This window comes from Bufo bufo, chromosome 2 (assembly GCF_905171765.1).
Source record: "Bufo bufo chromosome 2, aBufBuf1.1, whole genome shotgun sequence".
NCBI classification, from domain to species: domain Eukaryota; kingdom Metazoa; phylum Chordata; class Amphibia; order Anura; family Bufonidae; genus Bufo; species Bufo bufo.
This window is the reverse complement of record NC_053390.1, coordinates 734,807,616-734,830,199: the sequence shown is the minus strand read 5'-3', so window position 1 is coordinate 734,830,199 and position 22,584 is coordinate 734,807,616.

Genomic DNA, 22,584 nt, shown 5'->3' with positions numbered 1-22,584 from the left:
AATTTTACGGAGGCCTCTATAGGGCAGGGATCGGTCTGTTATGGTCCAGTCGAACCAATGCAAATAGGGGGCACCACTAGACGGGTGAATCCTCCTAAGTTCCGCCGTAGGTCAGAGGTTTGTTTTCGTTGTGGGGGGAGGGGTCATTTTGTAAAGGTTTGTCCCTCAGAACCCAAGAGACCACAAACAAAGGAGCCGCCGGAAAACTAGAGTCCCCAGATTGTGCGGAGGAGAACAGTCTGGGCGTATTCGTTTCCTCCATACGCATGTCTCAGTTTTTGTTGTCCGTTACCGTTGAGGCGGGCAATAAAACTGAGATCTGTTCCGTCTTTTTGGACAGTGGGGCGGGGGTCAACTTGGTGGATTCACGGTTTGCTCAGGCTCTGGGTTTTACTCCGGAACCGGTATGCAGAACTATTCCTGTTTTTGCCATCGACTCCTCCCCTCTTACTCAGAGAGAGTTAACTCAGATCATCCATAATATCCATCTGCAGGTAGGGGACCTCCATAAAGAGCATATCTCTTGTTATGTCCTGGACGGTCTTCCGGCTCCTATGGTATTGGGGCTTCCCTGGCTGGTGACTCACAATCCAGTGGTGGATTGGCAGGCTGGGGAGATTGTGGAGTGGAGTGAACATTGTAAGGACAACTGCTTGAGTAGTAGGTGCTCTACACTCTCTGTAACATCTTTACCTGCCTTTCTGTCAGATTTTATGGATGTGTTCTCTGAGAAGGGTTGTCAGGGGTTACCACCTCATCGTCCATATGATTGCCCGATTAATCTATTACCTGGGGCAAAACTACCTAAAACCCGGTTATACAATCTTTTGGAGAGTTTGGCTAAAGGACACATCAGACCCTCTTCTTCACCCGTGGCTGCAGGGTTCTTTTTCGTTAAAAAGAAAGATGGGGGCCTGTGTCCTTGCCTGGATTTCCGGGAATTAAACCGGATAACTATCCGAGATCCCTATCCTCTTCCTCTCATTCCCGACCTCTTTAATCAGGTTGCTGGTGCTAAATGGTTCTCCAAAATGGATCTCAGAGGAGCCTATAACCTGGTTCGCATCAAAGAGGGGGATGAGTGGAAAACGGCTTTTAATACTCCGGAAGGGCATTATGAAAATCTGGTCATGCCATTTGGTCTTACTAATGCGCCTGCGGTGTTCCAACATTTTGTCAACGATATTTTTAGTCACCTTATCGGGAGATTTGTTGTGATATATCTTGATGACATCCTGGTCTATTCCCCGGATCTGGATACACATAAGATCCATGTGAGACAAGTGCTGCAGATATTAAGGGCCAACAAATTGTTTGCTAAATTAGAGAAATGTGTGTTCGCCGTAAAAGAACTGCCATTTCTGGGGTATGTGTTGTCAGATTCAGGTTTCCGCATGGATCCAGAGAAAATCCGTGCGATTATGGACTGGGATCTGCCTGAGAACCTGAAGGCATTGCAACGCTTCCTGGGGTTTGCCAATTTTTATAGAAAGTTTATAAAGAACTATTCCTTGGTGGTCAAACCACTGACGGACATGACCCGAAAGGGATCCGATTTTTCCAAATGGTCACATGCAGCCAAAACTGCCTTTACATCTCTGAAGGAGAGATTCATCTCGGCCCCTATTCTCGTACAGCCAGATGTCTCGCTTCCTTTTATTGTAGAGGTTTACGCATCAGAGGTGGGGGTGGGAGCGGTACTATCTCAGGGCCCGTCCCCTGGTGAATGGCGTCCGTGTGCTTTCTTTTCGAAGAAGTTGTCTACTGCAGAAAGGAACTATGATATTGGTAACAGGGAACTTTTGGCTATTAAGTTGGCCTTTGAGGAGTGGCGTCATTTTTTGGAGGGGGCGGTTCATCCCGTCACGGTGATTACTGATCACAAAAACTTATTATATCTGGAGTCTGCTAAACGTCTCACCCCTAGACAGGCTCGGTGGTCGTTATTTTTTACTAGGTTTAATTTTGTAATAACCTATCGCCCGGGGGCAAAAAATACTAAGGCGGATGCTTAATTAAATTGTAAGACCCCCTCAAAAAAAATTTGATTTCATGATTGATTTCAGACTGTCCCTGATTGATTTTTTACTGTCCCAGACTCCCTAAGATCACTTTCAGACACTATAAGACCCAACCACCCTCATTCGCAACCCAGCACAGAAAGGTGTTCTGTTTGTTCTGCTTGGGCACCTCTCTGCCTGTTGCACCACTGATTGGCTAAACCAGTCTGTGTGTCAGCATGGGAGCCAATCAGGGCAATCCCCTTTTTCCCCACTTCCTCTCAGGGTCATGTGAGAACCTGTCTTCTTCCTCCCTAGTGCCTTTTTCCCTCCAACATGTGCACTAAAATGGTGCTACATGCCGTTTTTGTGGATTCGTCTGAAAGGAACCCGGAAAGATTCAGGGTCGTTTGCTGTCCGAAAGTCGCTCATCCTTAGTTTAGATCTTTCCATTATACCTAATATCTGTGTAGTTTCCACTTCTGATTTGAGCTCTCAATCACTGATTGAAATCACTGACCAAAACAATGTGTAAATAAGGCTTCATGGTTGTGGTAGTCATCTTTCAAGAAAATTAATTTCCCATATCACATTTGTCTTGCAGACTGTTTTCCATCAGGGTTTCCCTGCATGTCGGTGCATTCTGCAATATTTTTTTCCTCTTCAACAAGCATTTTATATCCTGATATCGCTATACTATACTGTGAGGATGTCAATTGTATGGTGGTGTCTGGCTTATCAGACTAAGCAACAAAGGGATTATAACTAGGGATGTGCGGATCTGTGGATGTTCGGGTTTGCCGGGTTCGGCTGAATTTCGTTTCAAAGTTCGGGTTCGGGACCCGAACTTGAACCCAACCCCATTGAAGTCAATGGGGACCTGAACTTTGGTGCACTAAAATGGCTGTAAAATAGTCATAGTAAGAGCTAGAGGGCTGCAAAAGGAAGCAAAATGGGGGTGAGAGCAGGACAGTTGCCATGAAAATAAATGTGGATAGGGAAATGATTTAAAATAACATAGAATAGAAACAAATTAAAAATAATAATCTTAAACTAGGAGGCTGAGGTCAAAGTGTAGGAGGTTGAGAAGGCAGTGGACGTGGCGGTGTAGGTGAAAGCGGCAGTGGAGGAGGAAGAGGAGGTAGCCAACACTGTTTTTGTTGTTTTTTTATTTATTTTTTTCCTTTATTTTTTTTTAGTTTTATTTTTTATTTTTTTTACATTTGTGAAGACCCCAAAACATTGGAAAATAGAATGCAAAGAGTGCGCTGGAGTATAACAATGGCTGGTTGCGGCCGGTATACTTGTCTACTCAGCACAAGTTACGGACAAGTCCTGTGGGATCCATGCCTGGTTCATTTTAATAAACGTGAGCTTGTCCACGTTGGCTGTGGACAGGCCGCTGCCTTGTCTGTGATTACTCCCCCTGCCGTGCTAAACACACGTTCGGACAATAAACTTGCTGCAGGGCAGGCCAGCACCTCCAAAGCGTAAAGGGCAAGCTCAAGCCATGTGCCCAATTTGGAGACCCAGAAGTTAAATGGGGCAGACCCATCAGTCAGTACGTGTAGGCATGTGCACACGTATTGTTCCACCATGTTGTTGAAATGCTGCCTCCTGCTAAGACGTTCCGTATCAACTGTTGGTGCTGGTTGTTGTGGTCTGCTGACAAAGCTTTTCCACATTTAGGCCATGCTAACCCACCATTCTGAGGTGCTTGCGGTGCTCCAGCTGCGTTGGCAACTTCTTCCTCCTCCTCTGCATTCGCCCTGTGCCTCTACTGAGCCTCCGCTGTCAGGTGTGAATGCCATCAGCAGAGCGTCTACCAGCGTGCACTTGTACTCGCGCAACTTCAGATCACGCTCCAGTGATAAAATTAAGGACAGTACGTTGTCCTTGTAGGGGGGATCCAGCAGGGTGGCCACCCAGTAATCAGCACTGGGTAGAATGTGTGCAACTCGGCAGTCTTTGCGCAAGCACTGCAGTGTGTAGTCGCTCATGTGTGCCAGGCAACAACAAGCTGTCCTCTGTGGGAGGTGTATCATCTGTGTCCTCTGTATCCCCCCAGCCTCGCTCCATTTATGCCCATATGCTGCTTTGGGTGCCACCCTGCTGTCAACACGGTTGCTCCTCATCATCCTCCTCCTCATCCTGCAGAACTGTGCCCTGGCTGGACAGTTTTGTACCTTGGCCTCTGTTGGTGCAGGAACCCACCCTCCGAGCGAATGACTGGCCTCTTCCTCCTCATTTTCCTTCTGTGCCACATCCTCTTCCATCATCGCCCGAAGTGTTTTTTCAAGGAGACATAGAAGTGGGATAGTAATGCTAAGGACTGCGTCATCGGCACTGGCAATGTTGGTGGAGTAAACAGCGCAACATGGCACACACGTCCCGCATGGAGGCCCACTTGTTGGTGGTGAAGTGGTGCTGGTCCACAGAGCAACTCACCTGTGTGTGCTGCAGCTGAAACTCCACTATCGCCTGCTGCTGCTCGGACAGTCTCTCCAGCATGTGCAAGGTGGAGTTCCACCTTGTGGGTACGTTGCATATGAGGCGGTAATTCGGAAGGCTGAAGATATGCTGCAGCGCAGACAGGCGAGCAGCAGCAGGGTGAGAACGCCGAAAGCACGCACAGACTTCCTGCACTTTCTGCAGAAGCTCTAACATATTGTTCAGGAACCTCTGCACCACGAAATTCAGCACATGCGCCAGACAAGGGATGTGTCAAACCAGCTAGCCCCAGAGCTGCTACGAAATTTTGCCCGTTATCATACCACCAGGCCAGGCTTGAGGCTCATTGGTCTGTTGCTCCATGCCCATCCACAGCTCCTGCGCGTTTTTCCCCCCAAACAGATGATTTTTAAAACAGCCTTCTCTCGTTTCCCCCTGGCTGTGCTGAAGTTGGTGGTGAAGGTGTTACGCTGACTGGATGAGGAGGCAGTAGAGGAGGAAGCGGAGTAGGAGGAAGAGGCAACAGGAGGCAAAGAGAAATGTCCTGCAATCCTCGGTGGCGGTAGGACATGCGCCAAACTGCTATCCGCCTTAGGCCCAGCCACCATTGCATTTACCCAGTGTGCAGTTAGGGAGATATAATGTCCCTGCCTGTGCTTACTGGTCCACGTATTGGTGGTTATGTGGACTATGCCATAGCTGGTGTTGCGCAGTGCACACCTGATTTTGTCCGACACTTGGTTGTGCAGGGCAGGGATGGCTTGCCTGGAAAAGTAGTGGCGGCTGGGAACCATGTACTGTGGGACAGCCACCGCCATAAGGTTTTTAAAAGTCTCTATCTCCACCAGATGGAATGACAGCATTTGAAAGGCCAGGGAGGAAGAGGCCGAGACCGCAGCAGAAGAGGGAGCAAGAGGAGCTTGCAAAATGTTGTTGTTTTTCAGGGTGTATACTCCACTGCAGCTCCTGCTTTGCATTTAGATGCCTGGTCATGCAGGTGGTGCTCAGGTTTAAAACATTTATGCCTCGCTTTAGGCTCTGATTGCACAGCGTGCAAACCACTTGTGTCTTGTCGTCAGCGCATTGTCTGAAGAACTGCCACGCCAGGGAACTCCATGGAGCTGGCTTTGGTGTGCTCAGTCCCTGGGTGCGGTGGGCAGTAGCAGGCATACTGGCTAGGGGACGGCTACTCTGCTTTTGCACCCTGCTTCCTCTTTTGCTGTGTGGCTGGCGCTGTGTGACCACCACCTCTTCCTCCGACCTGCACACGTCACTCGTATGACCTTGATTCCATGTGGGGTCTAGGACCTCATCATCCTCCACATCATCTTCCACCCACTCTTCACCCCTGCCCTCCTTGCCGGTCTGCACATGGCAGAAATCCGCAGCAGTTGACACCTGTGTTTCGTCATTATCATCAGAGACGTGCTGCGGTGGTCCTCCCATGTCCACATCCTGAAACATAAGTGGTTGGGCATCAGTGCATTCAATCTCTTCCACTTTTGGGGCAGGAGTATTTGGATGGGCCACAGAAACCCCGCCAGCAGAGTCATCAAAAAGCATAAGAGACTGCTGCATGACTTGGGGCTCAGACTGCTTGGCTGATTTGCAAGGGGGTGAGGTGAAACACAGATGCCCATGGACTGCAGGTGCCAACTCTACGGTTTCAGCAGGGGGACCGGGTGGGAGACAATGTGAAGGAACTGGAGGCACTGTCAGCCATCCAATCTATTACCGCCTCTACTTGTTCTGGCCTCACCATTCGTACACTGGTATTCGGCCTACAAAATGACGCTGAACGTCCTGTTGCACCTGCACCTCAGGAAGGTGTTACATTTGGGCATGTAGCTGGCACAGATCGACCACGTCCTCTCCCTGCAACAGGAGCTCCACCAGCACCAGCAGCACCACGACCAGGGCCATGCCCCTTATTTAATGCTCTACTCATTCTTTGAGGTCACCCACTAAGCTAACAGATTAACTATATTAATTTCCCTGTCACATATGCAGTGCAGGTGTACATCACACCAAAAATGGGTATATGTCACCCACCGGACTAACAGATGGATTAACTATATTAATTTCCCTGTTACGTATGCAGTGCACGTATAGCTCACACAAAAATGGGACTATGTCACCCATCGAACTAACAGACGGATTAACTATTATATTTTTGTGTCAACGGTTCAAAAATGGTGCATTGCACCCACAAAAAATCACTATAGGTCACCCACAGAATTAACAGCCAGATTAATTATTATATTTCTGTGTTAGGGGTGCAAAGCTGGTGTATTGCACCCACAAAAAATCATTATAGGTCACCCACAAAACAAATAGCCGCTTCAGCTGCCTGCTTCCTGTCCCTGCACTACTCAGAGCTGATGGATGGTGCTGCACATGATCCAGCTTGTATAGAGGCTGGGTCACATGATGCACCGGCCAATGACAGCCATGCCATTACTAGGCATGGCTGTGATGGCTTCTAAGTGCCCACAGCTTAAAAGCTTGTTGATTGGCAGCCTTACAAAAGCTTTATTAAATGCCTGAACACCGAACTTTACAGTTCGGGTTCGTTCAACACTAATTATAACAAGAACTAAAAGATTAAAATGTATGCCTGAAGCTGTTAGTAACTTCCATGCATATTACATTCAGGGGGTATGTGTTTTTTTTTATAGTAATGAGAGTTTTCATTGCCGTTAACAACCTTTTTGGGGTTATTTTATATGTACCGTATTTTTCACTTTATAAGACACACTTTCTTCCCCCTATTATGGAAGCGCACATTAGTAATCATAAGATATGAGGAGTGGGGAGTGAAGCGCTGTGAGTACTGCCGGTACTCACCCTGCCTTGTTTTCTTCCCTGGGGCCACACACTATGACCCGATGCTGCACGCAGTCAGATGTAGTGTGGGCTGGAAGACAAGGGAGCGCAACTGGAGGAGCAAACCCCAGACCTGTAGAGGAGCTGCAGAACAGGAGAGGTAAGTGAAGTTATTTATTTTATATCTGATCTGAGGTCTGATGGGGGTCTGGCATGGAAGTCTGATCTGAGGTCTGATGGGGGTCTGAAATGAAGGTCTGATAGAGGTCTAGCAGGGAAGTCTGATCTGAAGTCTGATGGAGGTCTGACATTGAGGTCTGATGGGGGGTCTGATGTAAGGTCCTGATATAGGAGTCTAATGTGAGGTCCTGATATGGGGGTTTGAACTGAGTTCTGGGGGTCTGATGTGATGGCCTGATTTGGGGGTCTGATCTGAGGATCTGACATGAGGTCTAAAAATTTTTTTTTTTCTTCTTATTTTCCACCTGGGGTGCGTCTTATCATATGCGTCTTATAAAGCAAATAATACGGTATGTCTGTTTTTTATGTGAAAACTGAAAATGTCTTTTGAAGCTGTTTTTTTTTTTTTTTGGGGGGGGGGGGATGGGTACAATCTGAGAAACCCATTATGTAGAAAGATATAATTTTCATAATCCGTAAACTGAATAAATATGCTATTTCCATGTTATCAGTCATTTTAGATAATACAAGTACCTGGGAGCAGCAAGGAGAATAAAATGGAGTTTGCTTTCCTATTTTTTTTTCTTTATTTAAAAAATAGAGTGTTCTTACAATAGGCGTTCATGATTGCGGCATATCAATTACCAATAGTTTACATTGATTTATTAGGTTTTGAATATAGTCAGTGCAGCCTGAAACATTTCTGTGGTTGGAATCACTAATCTACTTCTTTTTCAACTGAAATACAAATGCGTCTTCACCTTTCTCTGTGCTTGGCTGCAGCAGAGGACTGTGAGCTAGATGATGGTGGCAATCGCCCAAGGTTGAAAGGAGTGCATCAGGACATTTTGATAAACACGCTAATATGATTCAGCGATATTTATGATGCAAAAGCCCTTACCTGTTAATTTATGTCTACACGATATAGCCTGTGATATACCAAGGACTGCTGGAAATCATCTTCATTTAAATTGATTGACTATGCAGATAATCTGTAGAACTCTCAGAGAGCAAACTCATTTTTATCCAGGAAACAAAAATGATTTATTCTCAAACGTGAGTGTCCCTTGTGCTCTTCCCATTGAAAAATAATTAGGGGATGACAGAATGCACTGTCAGAACGACTGCAGGCTGCAGTGTGGGCAGATATTTCTTTTTCCCAACAGATTTATGAAACAAAGTGATGTTTGTGGATAGAAATCATAACACCTCTCAGAGAATTCCTCTAAGACATATGAGTAATACATTTTTATTTCTGGTATTACCATTTGTATTATAATAATCATTAATATCATGAGTAGCAGTAGTATTTATTAACATGCTTAGTTCAACATTATCTTAGATTCCCTCCCGCTGCTACAGATTATAACTGCAGCTGAATTTAGCAAGTAATATTCATTAACTGATCATACCATTTACCTGCTTTAAAGGGGTTTTCTGAGACATTAATATTGATGACTTGTTCTAAGGATAGTGAAGAAAAGCAGATTGACTGCAGCATCTCCAGAAACGTGATTTATACAAAGTGGGTCCATATGACACATGTGCAAAATAAGCCAATAAAACATTGCTTGACAAAGGCTACTTGCTAGCCGAAACGTTGCAGCACTTGATTGGCTTATTTTGCACGTGTCATATGGACCCACTTTGAATAAATCACATTTCTGGAGATGCTACCGTCAATCTGATTTTCTTCCCTATGCGAATGACCAATGTGGATCTGAGGTCGTGATGGGCTGATGCATTCCGGACTAGGTCTTCACGGTAGTGAGTGCTGCTCTGAACACTATCACTTTATTTGTCCTAAGGATAGGTCATCAATATAAAGATAGGTGTCACAATTTTACACCCTTGCAGCCTGTTTGACCAAACAACTTGATTAAAGTGTGCAGTATTTTCTCCTGAGGAGCCCGATGCAGAGGATAAGAATCGTAGTGCCCCTGATGAGATGTTGTGTCACTGTGTACTCCCTCAGTCCATCGCTCCCTGGGGATCGGTGCAGTAAAAAGGTGGTTTAAAGAATCAGGCCAGAAGTAAGTGTGTAAAATTCTCTCTTTACTATGTGCAAAAACTTGTGACACATCCAGCAGTATGAAATATAAAGTGCAGTTTCTGGCACCAGATGAGTAGGAGGCATGGTGGAAAGTTGGGTGTCAATAGGTTAGCATTAGCAAACACTTGTGAATATAGGTGTCCACTGTAATACAGACTTGCTGTTAGTCTGGCTTAGTGATGGTTTAGGTAGGTGGTGGTGTCTGAGCTGTTGTCCCTCACCTTGCAGCAATGTCTGTATAGCTGTATTTCGCTGATCTTTCTGGAGTGTTGGGCTCACAGGAGAATAAGATCTGAGTATCCCTCAGGAGTGTTCGTCTTACAGGAGAATTAGATAAGGTTCTTGAGTGTAGGAGCTCTCCATATGCTTCCTCACTCCCCCACTATAATAACAGAAACTCTATTTCCTCTCCTAGCTAGACTGGAACTTCCCCACCAGACAGAAAGCAAAACCAACCCATTCCTACCATAAGTGGAAGAACAGGGTGGTTAGCCCTGTTTCTGCCAACCATTACCAACCACTACCTCCTCTGCTGGAATACATAGCATAGCATTGCATTACATTACATAACATTGCATATAAAACATGAAACAATTGCAGATACCCCCAGGCCTGCACCAATACCTTTGTGTGACTGGCTATTAAACACTGTACACGTTAATTCTGTATGTAAGCCTTGCTGCCTTTACTTTAGCTGATCTCTCCCAGATATACAGTACATGTTCTGTGGACACAATGGTAGGATACTTTTAATTGGCATTTTGAATATATTTATTTAAAAAACTAAACAGCTTTTGAGCCGCCCTTCAGACTCCCATTTGTGGGTAAAATCCATCCTGTATGTTCAATATGAATTTCTGTACTTAAGTGCTGAATCGGCCTTTCCAAGTCCAGATTTGCACAGATCAATGACATATCTAAATGTACCAGGAGTTGCTGAATGTGTGAGGTGACGGTGGATTACGGTAAGCCTTCTGTAACAGACTGGCCATAGCAGGAACATTAAATCAATGACACAGATGACATGTAATACAGAAAGCAGCAGAGAAAAAATGTACAATTGGAGTAATGTGCACTGTATGAACAATATGGGCCCATAACATACTATGGGTGCTGTATAATACCATGAGGAAATAGCTTTATATCACACTGTGCTAATAGATGCGTACCTGTATATCTGGAGGAATGGGTTCCAGAGGGGATAGCACAGTTAGGCAGTCCTTGCAGGTTTTCATCAGATTTTAAATGCAGTCTTTGAAGACAAAACCAGAAGTTTATTCAAAAACAAGGATAATTAGAAAATGTTGTAGAGAACACATGCATTTGACCATATTTATCATCAGTGTGCTATCTGCATCTTTTTTTCTTTGGGGCCATGCATACATCCTTATTTTTTGCAGATGTGTGTAACCGTTCCACAAAATACCGAAAATGTCCAATTCTGGTCTCCATTGTGGAAGAGAATAGTCATTTCTATTGATGATAGGTATCCATATTTTTTGGATCAGCGTTTTTTATGGTTTTGTGCATGAGGCCTAAGGGTAGGTTCACAAACTCCTGTAGACTGTTAAGGCAGAGGAACAGACTACTGGAGTTTACCGCATCCAGGATAGCATGATGCCACTGGATCCCTATTGACTATAATGGAATCCATTGGGGATTTGGTGGCTTTCCGGCATAATTGCCGGCTTTCAGACAAATAAAGCAGCATCCATGAAGGTTTCTATCCTGCTGAAAGCTGGCATTTATACTGGAATGCCACCAGATCCCCAGACCACATTGTCAGACTGAGCCAATCTCACGGTGCAAAACTAAAACAGGGATTTTGCCATAGGAAATATTTATTGCATATCAAGCTTACACTCACCTAAAGAATTATTAGGAACACCTGTTCTATTTCTCATTAATGAAATTATCTAGTCAACCAATCACATGGCAGTTGCATCAATGCATTTAGGGATGTGGTCCTGGTCAAGACAATCTCCTGAACTCCAAACTGAATGTCAGAATGGGAAAGAAAGGTGATTTAAGCAATTTTGAGCGTGGCATGGTTGTTGGTGCCAGACGGGCCGGTCTGAGTATTTCACAATCTGCTCAGTTACTGGGATTTTCACGCACAACCATTTCTAGGGTTTACAAAGAATGGTGTGAAAAGGGAAAAACATCCAGTATGCGGCAGTCCTGTGGGCAAAAATGCCTTGTGGATGCTAGAGGTCAGAGGAGAATGGGCCGACTGATTCAAGCTGATAGAAGAGCAACGTTGACTGAAATAACCACTCGTTATAACCGAGGTATGCAGCAAAGCATTTGTGAAGCCACAGCATGCACAACCTTGAGGCGGATGGGCTACAACAGCAGAAGACCCCACCGGGTACCACTCATCTCCACTACAAATAGGAAAAAGAGGCTACAATTTGCACGAGCTCACCAAAATTGGACTGTTGAAGACTGGAAAAATGTTGCCTGGTCTGATGAGTCTCGATTTCTGTTGAGACATTCAAATGGTAGAGTCCGAATTTGGCGTAAACAGAATGAGAACATGTATCCATCCTCTGATGGCTACTTCCAGCAGGATAATGCACCATGTCACAAAGCTCGAATCATTTCAAATTGGTTTCTTGAACATGACAATGAGTTCACTGTACTAAAATGGCCCCCACAGTCACCAGATCTCAACCCAATAGAGCATCTTTGGGATGTGGTGGAACGGGAGCTTCGTGCCCTGGATGTGCATCCCTCAAATCTCCATCAACTGCAAGATGCTATCCTATCAATATGGGCCAACATTTCTAAAGAATGCTATCAGCACCTTGTTGAATCAATGCCACGTAGAATTAAGGCAGTTGGAAAGGCAAAGGGGGTCCAACACCGTATTAGTATGATGTTCCTAATAATTCTTTAGGTGAGTGTACATACCTAATTCTCTGCATTGGTGCACTGGGTCACAACTTAAAGGTAGATCAATGATAGATGATAGATAGATAGATAGATAGATAGATAGATAGATAGATAGATAGATAGATAGATATTAGATAGGCATATTAGTAAATTATAAATCAATAGATAGATAGATAATTTCAAATAATGTGAATGGCACAGCAGTACAGATAGTTGTGGTGTGCCAGCGGCTGCGGAAGTGATCCAACATCCAATAAAATAAATAAAAAATTCCACGGCACTCCCAAAAATGTAAATCAAAAGTGGTGTTTTTAAATGACCAAAGCAATGTTTCAGTCCTCTTACTGGGACTTTTCTCACTGCTTGAGAAAAGTCCCAGTAAGAGGACTGAAACGTTGCATAGTTAATACAATTGAAAAAAGACATAAGTCCATCAAGTTCAACCAAGGGATAAGTGGGGACACGAATCCCAGAAGGAAATGAGACTCAGATTTCTACACGTTTTCATAAGCGTTATTGTTGTTTACTTTTAAGAATTCATCTAAACCCTTTTTAAAACTGTCCAGTGTTCCTGTTCCTGTTGAGGAAGTTTATTCCACAGATTCACAGTTCTTACATTAAAGAAGCTTTGACCCTTCTGGAGACTGAACTTTTTCTTCTCCAGTCGGAGGCAGTGCCCCCTTGTCTTTTGAGGGCATTTTACATGGAACAGTTTTTTACCGTATTTTTTGTATGGCCCATTTATATACTTGTACAGGTTAATCATGTCTCCCCTTAGACGTCTCTTCTCAAGACAAAATAAATTCAATTCTTTTAATCTTTCCTCATAACTAAGACTCTCCATGCCCCTTTTCAGTCTAGTCGCTCTCCTCTGTACTTTTTCCAGCTGCAGTGCATCCTTTCTATGTACTGGTGCCCAGATCTGGACTGCGTATTCCAGATGAGGCCGCACCAACGCTTTGTAAAGTGGTATTATTACATCCCTGCCCGCGAGTCCATGTCTCGTTTAATGCATGACAATATCCTGGTGGCCTTAGAAGCAGCTGATTGACACTGTATGCTGTATTTAATCTACCATCCACAAGGACACCCAAATCCTTGTCTATAAGTATGGAAATAAGAGGGGCACTCTCTACATACGGGATCACACACAGTCTGTATATTATAAGATTCGATATTTATTATCCTCACTATAATTAATTAAAATGGTAAACTGTTACCCAACCATAAAACACTTCAATTAATCATAAAATACAATTCTAAAATTAATCCACTATACACAACTCCTCCTTAGATTCAAGGAAAGTAAGTCCTTAGATTTGCAGCACTATATTTCTCTGGAAGGGCTATTCAATATATAGCATAATGATACAATTCTCATTTGAGGTGCAATAGTGTAATCAGTTGATGAGAGCAGTCCATACAGCTTTGTGTATCTTATTCCTGTTGTGTTCCGATATCACCATACAGTCAATTCAACCTTGCTGCTCAGTTGAGCTGCGCTAGGTGTATCAGCCAGACGGCTATATATTGTTTAGTCCGGAGCTACAAGTAAATGTCTCTTACCAGACTCTCGATGTGCCACTCGCCCGCCTCCCAGTAGTCGGTCGTCTCTTACCGGCCTCCCGCTTCACGGCGTTCTCCTCTGCCCTGCTCCTCCTCACCCTTCACACGGCGTCCCGCGTGGTGGTGAAGCAAGCGTCGGCGCAGCGTCTCACGTGATGCGGAAGAGGCGTTCCTTACCGGTCAGCTGGTTATGCTTGCCGGAGGTCCTGGTCGGGCTGAGGCAATTCCTAGACAGGCCTGTCGTTATTGGTCAAGTGTCCTTTGCGTGCACATCAGTTGATTAAGCTCACTTGCTGGGACCAAACGCGTTTCGGGGACAACCCCTTCCTCAGTGGATATCAGTAGTGAGCTTTAATGCTTCTCTTTTATAGGCAGATGCCTGTCAATCAATTTTACTGGTGGTTCATATCCAAAATCCGGACTGGAATCCTTATTGATAGTCTTTCTTATATAGTGCTGCAATGTTGTATATGCATACTATCCTCCTCACATATTACAATTATAAAATAGAAAATCAGATCTGTTAAAACACTATGATAATACATAAATAGTTAAAATGCAAATCCTGTTACTAAAATATACAGACAGGTCATTGGGGCAACTCATTATTTGTGGCTAATAAAACGATATAAATGACAATCTACTTATTGGGATAGGAAAGTTTGGTGGGGGGTGTTATTGTTATTCCACTTCTTAGGTGATATTCATACATATATCTCATATCAAGACATGGAGTTAGTGTATCTAAGTCCAGGAAAAGGCTCGAGTGTCGAGTGGGGTGTAGATGGAATAGGAGAAGGGGGCATGCAGGGAGAGGAGATCGGGGTGTCAATAACAAGACCATACTCCGATGTCCCATCCCCAACAGGCCCCCCCCCCCCCCCCTCACAAAAAGCCAAATAGCTCCAACTCAGCATTCAAACCTCCCGGCATCATAGTTTCAAATTCAAAAATACGTCTCGACTCCTGTCTGGACATATGTGCGATATGGTTTCCCCCTCTCCAGGGTCTCTTGACTTTCTCAATGGCTGTAAACATTAATCCTGAGGGGTCACAGCCATGTACCAATTTAAAATGTTTGGAGAGGGAGTGTGCCTCATAGCCCTTTTTTATATTGGCTATATGTTCCGATACTCTCTTTTTGAGAGTCCTCTTTGTCCTCCCTATGTACTGCTTATTACATCCGCATTGCAGCAGGTATATCACATCCATTGTATCACAGGTGAGGCAGTCCCTAATATTTAAAGTAAATGAATTGATGGTGGACTGTATCTTTTCTCTCTTTCTTGGGAACTTAGTAATTTTGCAGTTGGCACATCTCCCACATCTAAAAAACCCTTTTGTGGACAACCAATTCCCTCCCCCCTTTTTCATTATGGGGTTCTTAACTGTCGGCGCCACTTTTCCCGCTAAATTTGTGGCTTTGGTGTATACTATACTTGGAGTGTCACGGAGATGGGGTCCTATCGTTTTATCCTTTAACAGGTGGTTCCAGTGCCTTTTGACAATTTTTTCTACAGTGCGGTATTGGGAATTGAATGGTAGGATGAGTTTAGGAGTATCGTCATCTGCAGTGACCTTCTTATTTGAGAAGAACTCTTTCCTCTCCATTTTCCTCACTTTTTCAAGGGACCCATCAATAACTTTTAGTGGATATTCCCTTTCTATCAGTCGATTCTTTAACAATTCAGCTTCCTGTTCAAATTTTTCTTCCACTGTACAGTTTCGCTTTAGTCTTCTAAACTGACTTGTGGGTATATTAGTTAGCCACCGTGGTAGGTGGCAGCTTGAAAACCTAATAAAGCTATTTTTGGAAACTGGTTTAAAGTGGGTACTGCAGGTCAATCTATTCCCATCAACTTTAATGTCAAGATCTAAGAACTCCACTTCCTTAGAACTCACAATTGGGGAAAATACTAAATTCCTATCATTCTCATTCATCTGTTTTAGGAAACAATCCAACTCCTCTCTTGTGTCCTCCCAGACAAACAGAATGTCGTCTATGAATCGACGCCATAGCACCAGACCCGCCCCCAGCCTGGGCTGGATGGTTTCCAATTCCCATTGTGCCAGAAACAAATTGGCATAGCTGGGGGCGAATCTGGTGCCCATAGCGGTACCTGTTCGCTGGAGGTAAAATTCTCGCTCAAAGGCAAAATAGTTGTGTGAGAGGATATAACGGACTCCCCTCAGTAGGTACGACAGTTGGTCTCTATGTATGTTACCATTCCTGGAGAGTTGTTTGTCAAGGGCGTCAATTCCCGCACTATGGTCAATCACTGTATATAGTGAACCCACGTCCAGTGTCCCCAAGATCCATCCCTCTTTCCATTCCATTTCCTCAAGTGTCTTCACTACATCCGTGGTGTCACGAATATATGATGGTGTCATTTTCACGTATGGTTGCAGCCATTTGTCTATATATTGTGACAAATTGCATGAAATGGAATTGATTCCGGAAACTATTGGTCGCCCAGGTGGGGACTCCAGATTTTTATGGATCTTGGGGACACAATAGAACATGGGTATCCTTTTCTCTGTTTCAGTTATAAACCTAACCTCCTGTTCCAATAGATATCCCGCATCCATCCCCTCCTCACAGTAGTCCCTTAGTTCATCATAGAATCTCTCTGTTGGGTCTCCTTTTAATTTCTCATATGTCCCCATATCACTAAGTTGCCTCCTACACTCCTGTAAATAATCCTCTGTATTTAGAATTACCACCGCACCACCTTTGTCGGCTGGTCTGATGGTAATCTCTTCATTTGTCTGTAGTTGTTGAATTGCCCTAATCTCATCTCCAGTGACATTATTGTTGATTTTCCGACTTTTAACGTGTCTTAAATCCCGTTCAACATTTTTCCTGAACGTTGCCATATGCTCACTAATTTCTTGTATTGGGTATTTTTTTGATCTACCCTTCAAACTCGTATGTGCATATCTTTCTGTGCCCTCACCCTGTTTGCCATTTGACACTATGGGATTTTTTAAAAAATATTTCTTTAGACACAGATGCCTAACAAATTTCTCAACCCCTATATAGGTTGAGAATTTATCAAGTACATTAGTCGGTGTGAATTTAAGGCCTTTGTTCAAAAGTCTCGTCTGGGTGTCAGTCAGTGTTTTACCACTGATATTCACTATGTTCGTCGCTGTCTGTACTGAGTTGTCTTGTTTTCTCTTATTTGAATGTCGCCCCCTTCGTGTCTTTGATCGTTGAAATGTGTCCGCTGAGGTGAGTGATGATATCCCGTGTGCCTCCTGTGTTGGGATTCGTGTCCCTGTGTGGGGTATCTCATTTTGTTGTGTGTGTGTTCTAGTGGGCGTTCCCTCAAATTGTAGTCGTGCTGGAACGTCGGTCTCCTGTGATTGTGATCCCTTACTAATCCCGGTGACAGGGCTGGGGTGTGAGCCCGTTTCGTCCTTGTTTTGTGATGGGGTGGGGTCTGATCTAAAAAACGTGGTGATTCTAGTGCCTCATAACGATTAGAAGTGATAATATTGTGTTGTCCTATATGTGAGCTATTCTCCTGTATATTCCCTGTGCTTGCAACATTTCTGTTGTGTGCTTCCCCTCCCTCATTAATTTTCCTATTTAAATTGTGTAATTTTCTCGATTTTTTATACATTATTTCCTTTTCTGTTGTGTCTAAATTTTTACAAATTTTTTCCCGCCACCTATCTACATTTTCTGTGTTTGGAAGAGAATCTACTTCTTTCCTGAGAGTTTCAATTTTCAGTGTTAAGTCCTCAGCAATCTGAGATCTTCTTTTTATAATCATTGTTATTAATACTTCAGACTGGGCTCTCAAGAAAGAATTCCATTCTCTGTCAAAATTCTCCTCAGATAGATCTGACGCAGGGGTCTTTGTAAGACATAATCCTTTGGGAATAATCCCTTTTTCCAAAAATTGATTCAGAGATTTGATCTCCCATTTATTACGTAACAGACGCTGGACTAATTTGTCCAGTTCCCTGAAGACTTCCTCTATTTTCACTTCAGGTTCTATCTGTGGTTCACCTTCAACACTGAAGACGAATGTGTCAATTTTGTTGTATTTTTCTTTTATGTGTTCCCAAATGTCCATAGCCGATTTGTGGGGAGCTAACAGCTGATATGGGTGAAGTGAAAAATATATATAAAGTAGCAAACAGCGGCTACACCCACCAATCGGTTTTGGATAAGAGGTGCTCACCTCTAGAGGCCTCACCCCAGGCCTATATAGAGAGAGAATATTTGTATGGAAATAAGAGGGGCACTCTCTACATACGGGATCACACACAGTCTGTATATTATAAGATTCGATATTTATTATCCTCACTATAATTAATTAAAATGGTAAACTGTTACCCAACCATAAAACACTTCAATTAATCATAAAATACAATTCTAAAATTAATCCACTATACACAACTCCTCCTTAGATTCAAGGAAAGTAAGTCCTTAGATTTGCAGCACTATATTTCTCTGGAAGGGCTATTCAATATATAGCATAATGATACAATTCTCATTTGAGGTGCAATAGTGTAATCAGTTGATGAGAGCAGTCCATACAGCTTTGTGTATCTTATTCCTGTTGTGTTCCGATATCACCATACAGTCAATTCAACCTTGCTGCTCAGTTGAGCTGCGCTAGGTGTATCAGCCAGACGGCTATATATTGTTTAGTCCGGAGCTACAAGTAAATGTCTCTTACCAGACTCTCGATGTGCCACTCGCCCGCCTCCCAGTAGTCGGTCGTCTCTTACCGGCCTCCCGCTTCACGGCGTTCTCCTCTGCCCTGCTCCTCCTCACCCTTCACACGGCGTCCCGCGTGGTGGTGAAGCAAGCGTCGGCGCAGCGTCTCACGTGATGCGGAAGAGGCGTTCCTTACCGGTCAGCTGGTTATGCTTGCCGGAGGTCCTGGTCGGGCTGAGGCAATTCCTAGACAGGCCTGTCGTTATTGGTCAAGTGTCCTTTGCGTGCACATCAGTTGATTAAGCTCACTTGCTGGGACCAAACGCGTTTCGGGGACAACCCCTTCCTCAGTGGATATCAGTAGTGAGCTTTAATGCTTCTCTTTTATAGGCAGATGCCTGTCAATCAATTTTACTGGTGGTTCATATCCAAAATCCGGACTGGAATCCTTATTGATAGTCTTTCTTATATAGTGCTGCAATGTTGTATATGCATACTATCCTCCTCACATATTACAATTATAAAATAGAAAATCAGATCTGTTAAAACACTATGATAATACATAAATAGTTAAAATGCAAATCCTGTTACTAAAATATACAGACAGGTCATTGGGGCAACTCATTATTTGTGGCTAATAGATTTCTACACGTTTTCATAAGCGTTATTGTTGTTTACTTTTAAGAATTCATCTAAACCCTTTTTAAAACTGTCCAGTGTTCCTGTTCCTGTTGAGGAAGTTTATTCCACAGATTCACAGTTCTTACATTAAAGAAGCTTTGACCCTTCTGGAGACTGAACTTTTTCTTCTCCAGTCGGAGGCAGTGCCCCCTTGTCTTTTGAGGGCATTTTACATGGAACAGTTTTTTACCGTATTTTTTGTATGGCCCATTTATATACTTGTACAGGTTAATCATGTCTCCCCTTAGACGTCTCTTCTCAAGACAAAATAAATTCAATTCTTTTAATCTTTCCTCATAACTAAGACTCTCCATGCCCCTTTTCAGTCTAGTCGCTCTCCTCTGTACTTTTTCCAGCTGCAGTGCATCCTTTCTATGTACTGGTGCCCAGATCTGGACTGCGTATTCCAGATGAGGCCGCACCAACGCTTTGTAAAGTGGTATTATTACATCCCTGCCCGCGAGTCCATGTCTCGTTTAATGCATGACAATATCCTGGTGGCCTTAGAAGCAGCTGATTGACACTGTATGCTGTATTTAATCTACCATCCACAAGGACACCCAAATCCTTGTCTATAAGTGACTCTCCCAGTGTCACATCCCCTAGGACATATGATGCATAGAGATTATTACTATCAAAATGCAGAACTTTACATTTATCCACATTGAACCTCATTTGCCAAGTTGATGCCCAATCACTCACTGTTCAGGTCAGCTTGTAGTTTATGGACATCTTCCATAGATTGTACAGTTCTACATAGTTTAGTGTCATCTGCAAAAAATATAAATGGTTATATTAATCTTATCCTTGATATCATTAATAAAAAAATTAAATAATAAAGGGCCCAGCACTGAATCTTGGGGTACACTACTTATAACCCGGAATCATTCTGAATAGGAATCATTGACCACAACTCTCTGGACACGGTCCTTCAGCCAGTTTTCAATCCAATTACAAACTATACTTTCCAAGCCTATAGGTCTATAATTACCTGTGGAGGACCTAGATCCTTTTTTGAATATGGGCACCACATTTGCCTTGCGCCAATCACTTGGCACTATACCAGTACCTAGAGAATCTTTAAAAATTATAAACAGGGGCACAGCAATGACTGAACTGAGCTCTTTAAGCACTCTTGGGTGTAATCCATCTGGACCCGGAGCCTGGTTCACATTTACCTTATTTAACTTCTCTTGGACCATATCTACAGTTAGCCAGTTAAGTATATTACTGGATGCACTAACAGCCCCGGCACCAAAGATATCAGTTCCTTTCTCTTCTTTTGTATATACAGAGCTAAAAAAACATTTAGTAACTCTGCCTTTTCCTTATCTTCAGTGACTACCCCCCCCCCCCCTTACCATTATTTAGGGGACCTACCTGCCCAGACCTTGGTTTTTTAGCATTTATATATTTAAATAATTTTTTGGGATATGTTTTGCTCTCTTTTGCCACCTGCTGTTCGTTTTGTATTTTTGCAAATTTTATCTCCTTTTTACAGATTTTATTAAGCCCTTTGTAATTTTTACAAAGGGCTTAAATTTTTTAAATGCCCTTTTTTTTGTCTTTTATTCCCCTTTTTACAGTAGCTGTAAGCCATGGGGGGTTTAATTTTAGCCGTTTATACTTGTTACCTAAAGGAAAAAAAATTTAAGTGCAATTACTCAATGTGGATTTAAAACTCTCCCATTTACAGTATTATTATGTGACAGTAGCTGCTCCCAGTCTATTCCCTAAAATACTGCCCTCAACCCAGGGAAATTAGCCTTTTTGAAATTCAGTGTCTTTGCTCTGCCTGATAGAGTTTGCTTCTTATTAGGGGGAATATAATTATATTGTGGTCACTATTACCTAGTGTTTCTCAAACAGTAACATTACCAACAAGCTCTGCATCATTAGAAATTACCAGATCCAACAGAGCATCGCCCCTAGTGGGAGCTTCTACAAACTGGCCCATAAAGTGGTCCTGCAGCAAGATGACGAATATACTCTCCTTTGCAGTTGAGGCAGAACCATGACCCCAGTCAATGTCTGGGAAGTTAAAATCTTCCATTATGACCACTGTACCAGCCTGTGACGCCCGCTCTAAACGTTGCTTTGGTGATTAAAGAACACCACTTTTGATTTACATTTTTGGGAGTGCCGTGGAATTTTTTATTTAGATAAATAGATAATAGGAAAGAAAGAAAGAAAGAAAGAAAGAAAACAACAAAAAAAGAAAAGTAAAGTTAGAGATAATAGATGGTTATGTGACAAAGATTGACATGAGATTTGTGAGTTAGATAGATAGATAGATATTAAATAGATGACTGATAGATAGATACATAGATGATAGATAGATACATAGATGATAGATAGATAGGATATAGAGAGATAGATATTAAATAGATAGATAGATAGATAGATAGATAGAAAATAAAACAATAAATGCATAACATTTGACAAACATACCAACAGTCCTCATCCTCATGCATGTAATTAACAAATACATATTATCACTTCACACATGGACCTGAAATGTCCTGATATGTGACCCGGTGTATATATAACCACAACTCACTAATTGTTTAGTTAGATCAATTGAGATCCTGATGTTCAATCATTCATTTTCATGCATAGCACATATTAAATGAGTAGATGCAGTCGCTATGGATATCGCGGTCAGCGCCAGAAATGAGACAATATGTGGATAATTCCTGTTAGTTGGCCTCTCTAGAAATAATGTGTTGGAACAGCTGTTGTTCACTTTCGGGTCTTATGTTCTGCATTTGATGGATCCCTGCTGGGCTATCTGGTGTTCACAGCTAGTAATGTCATGAAATTTTATGGATGTACACAATGTCAAATTATAGCACTTTGAACAGAGATGACATTCTGACGTAAGTATAGAGAATTGCTCATGTTCTCAGGAAATATGGCTTTAGGACTATGAAAGATGATATATTTGCATTCAGCCCAGTCTAATCACCTTTAAATCAAATAGGTTTAGGAATAGTTTGATTTTTGGTAACTAACATATTAGTATTTGCCATCCTTTTCAGCAAATCTTACCGAGCAAAGGTCAGATGTGTTGCAGACCTAGTTATGTGCAAGTGATTCATTAATGCCGCCATACCACTTAATTAATACCAAAATGCAGTGATCAATTACTGGAATTTTACCAAGAATTCAGTTAATATCACAGAAAGATACTCAATTAATCTGTCATACATTACTCCTTTGCTGCCATAAAGTGCTCTATTACCACCATA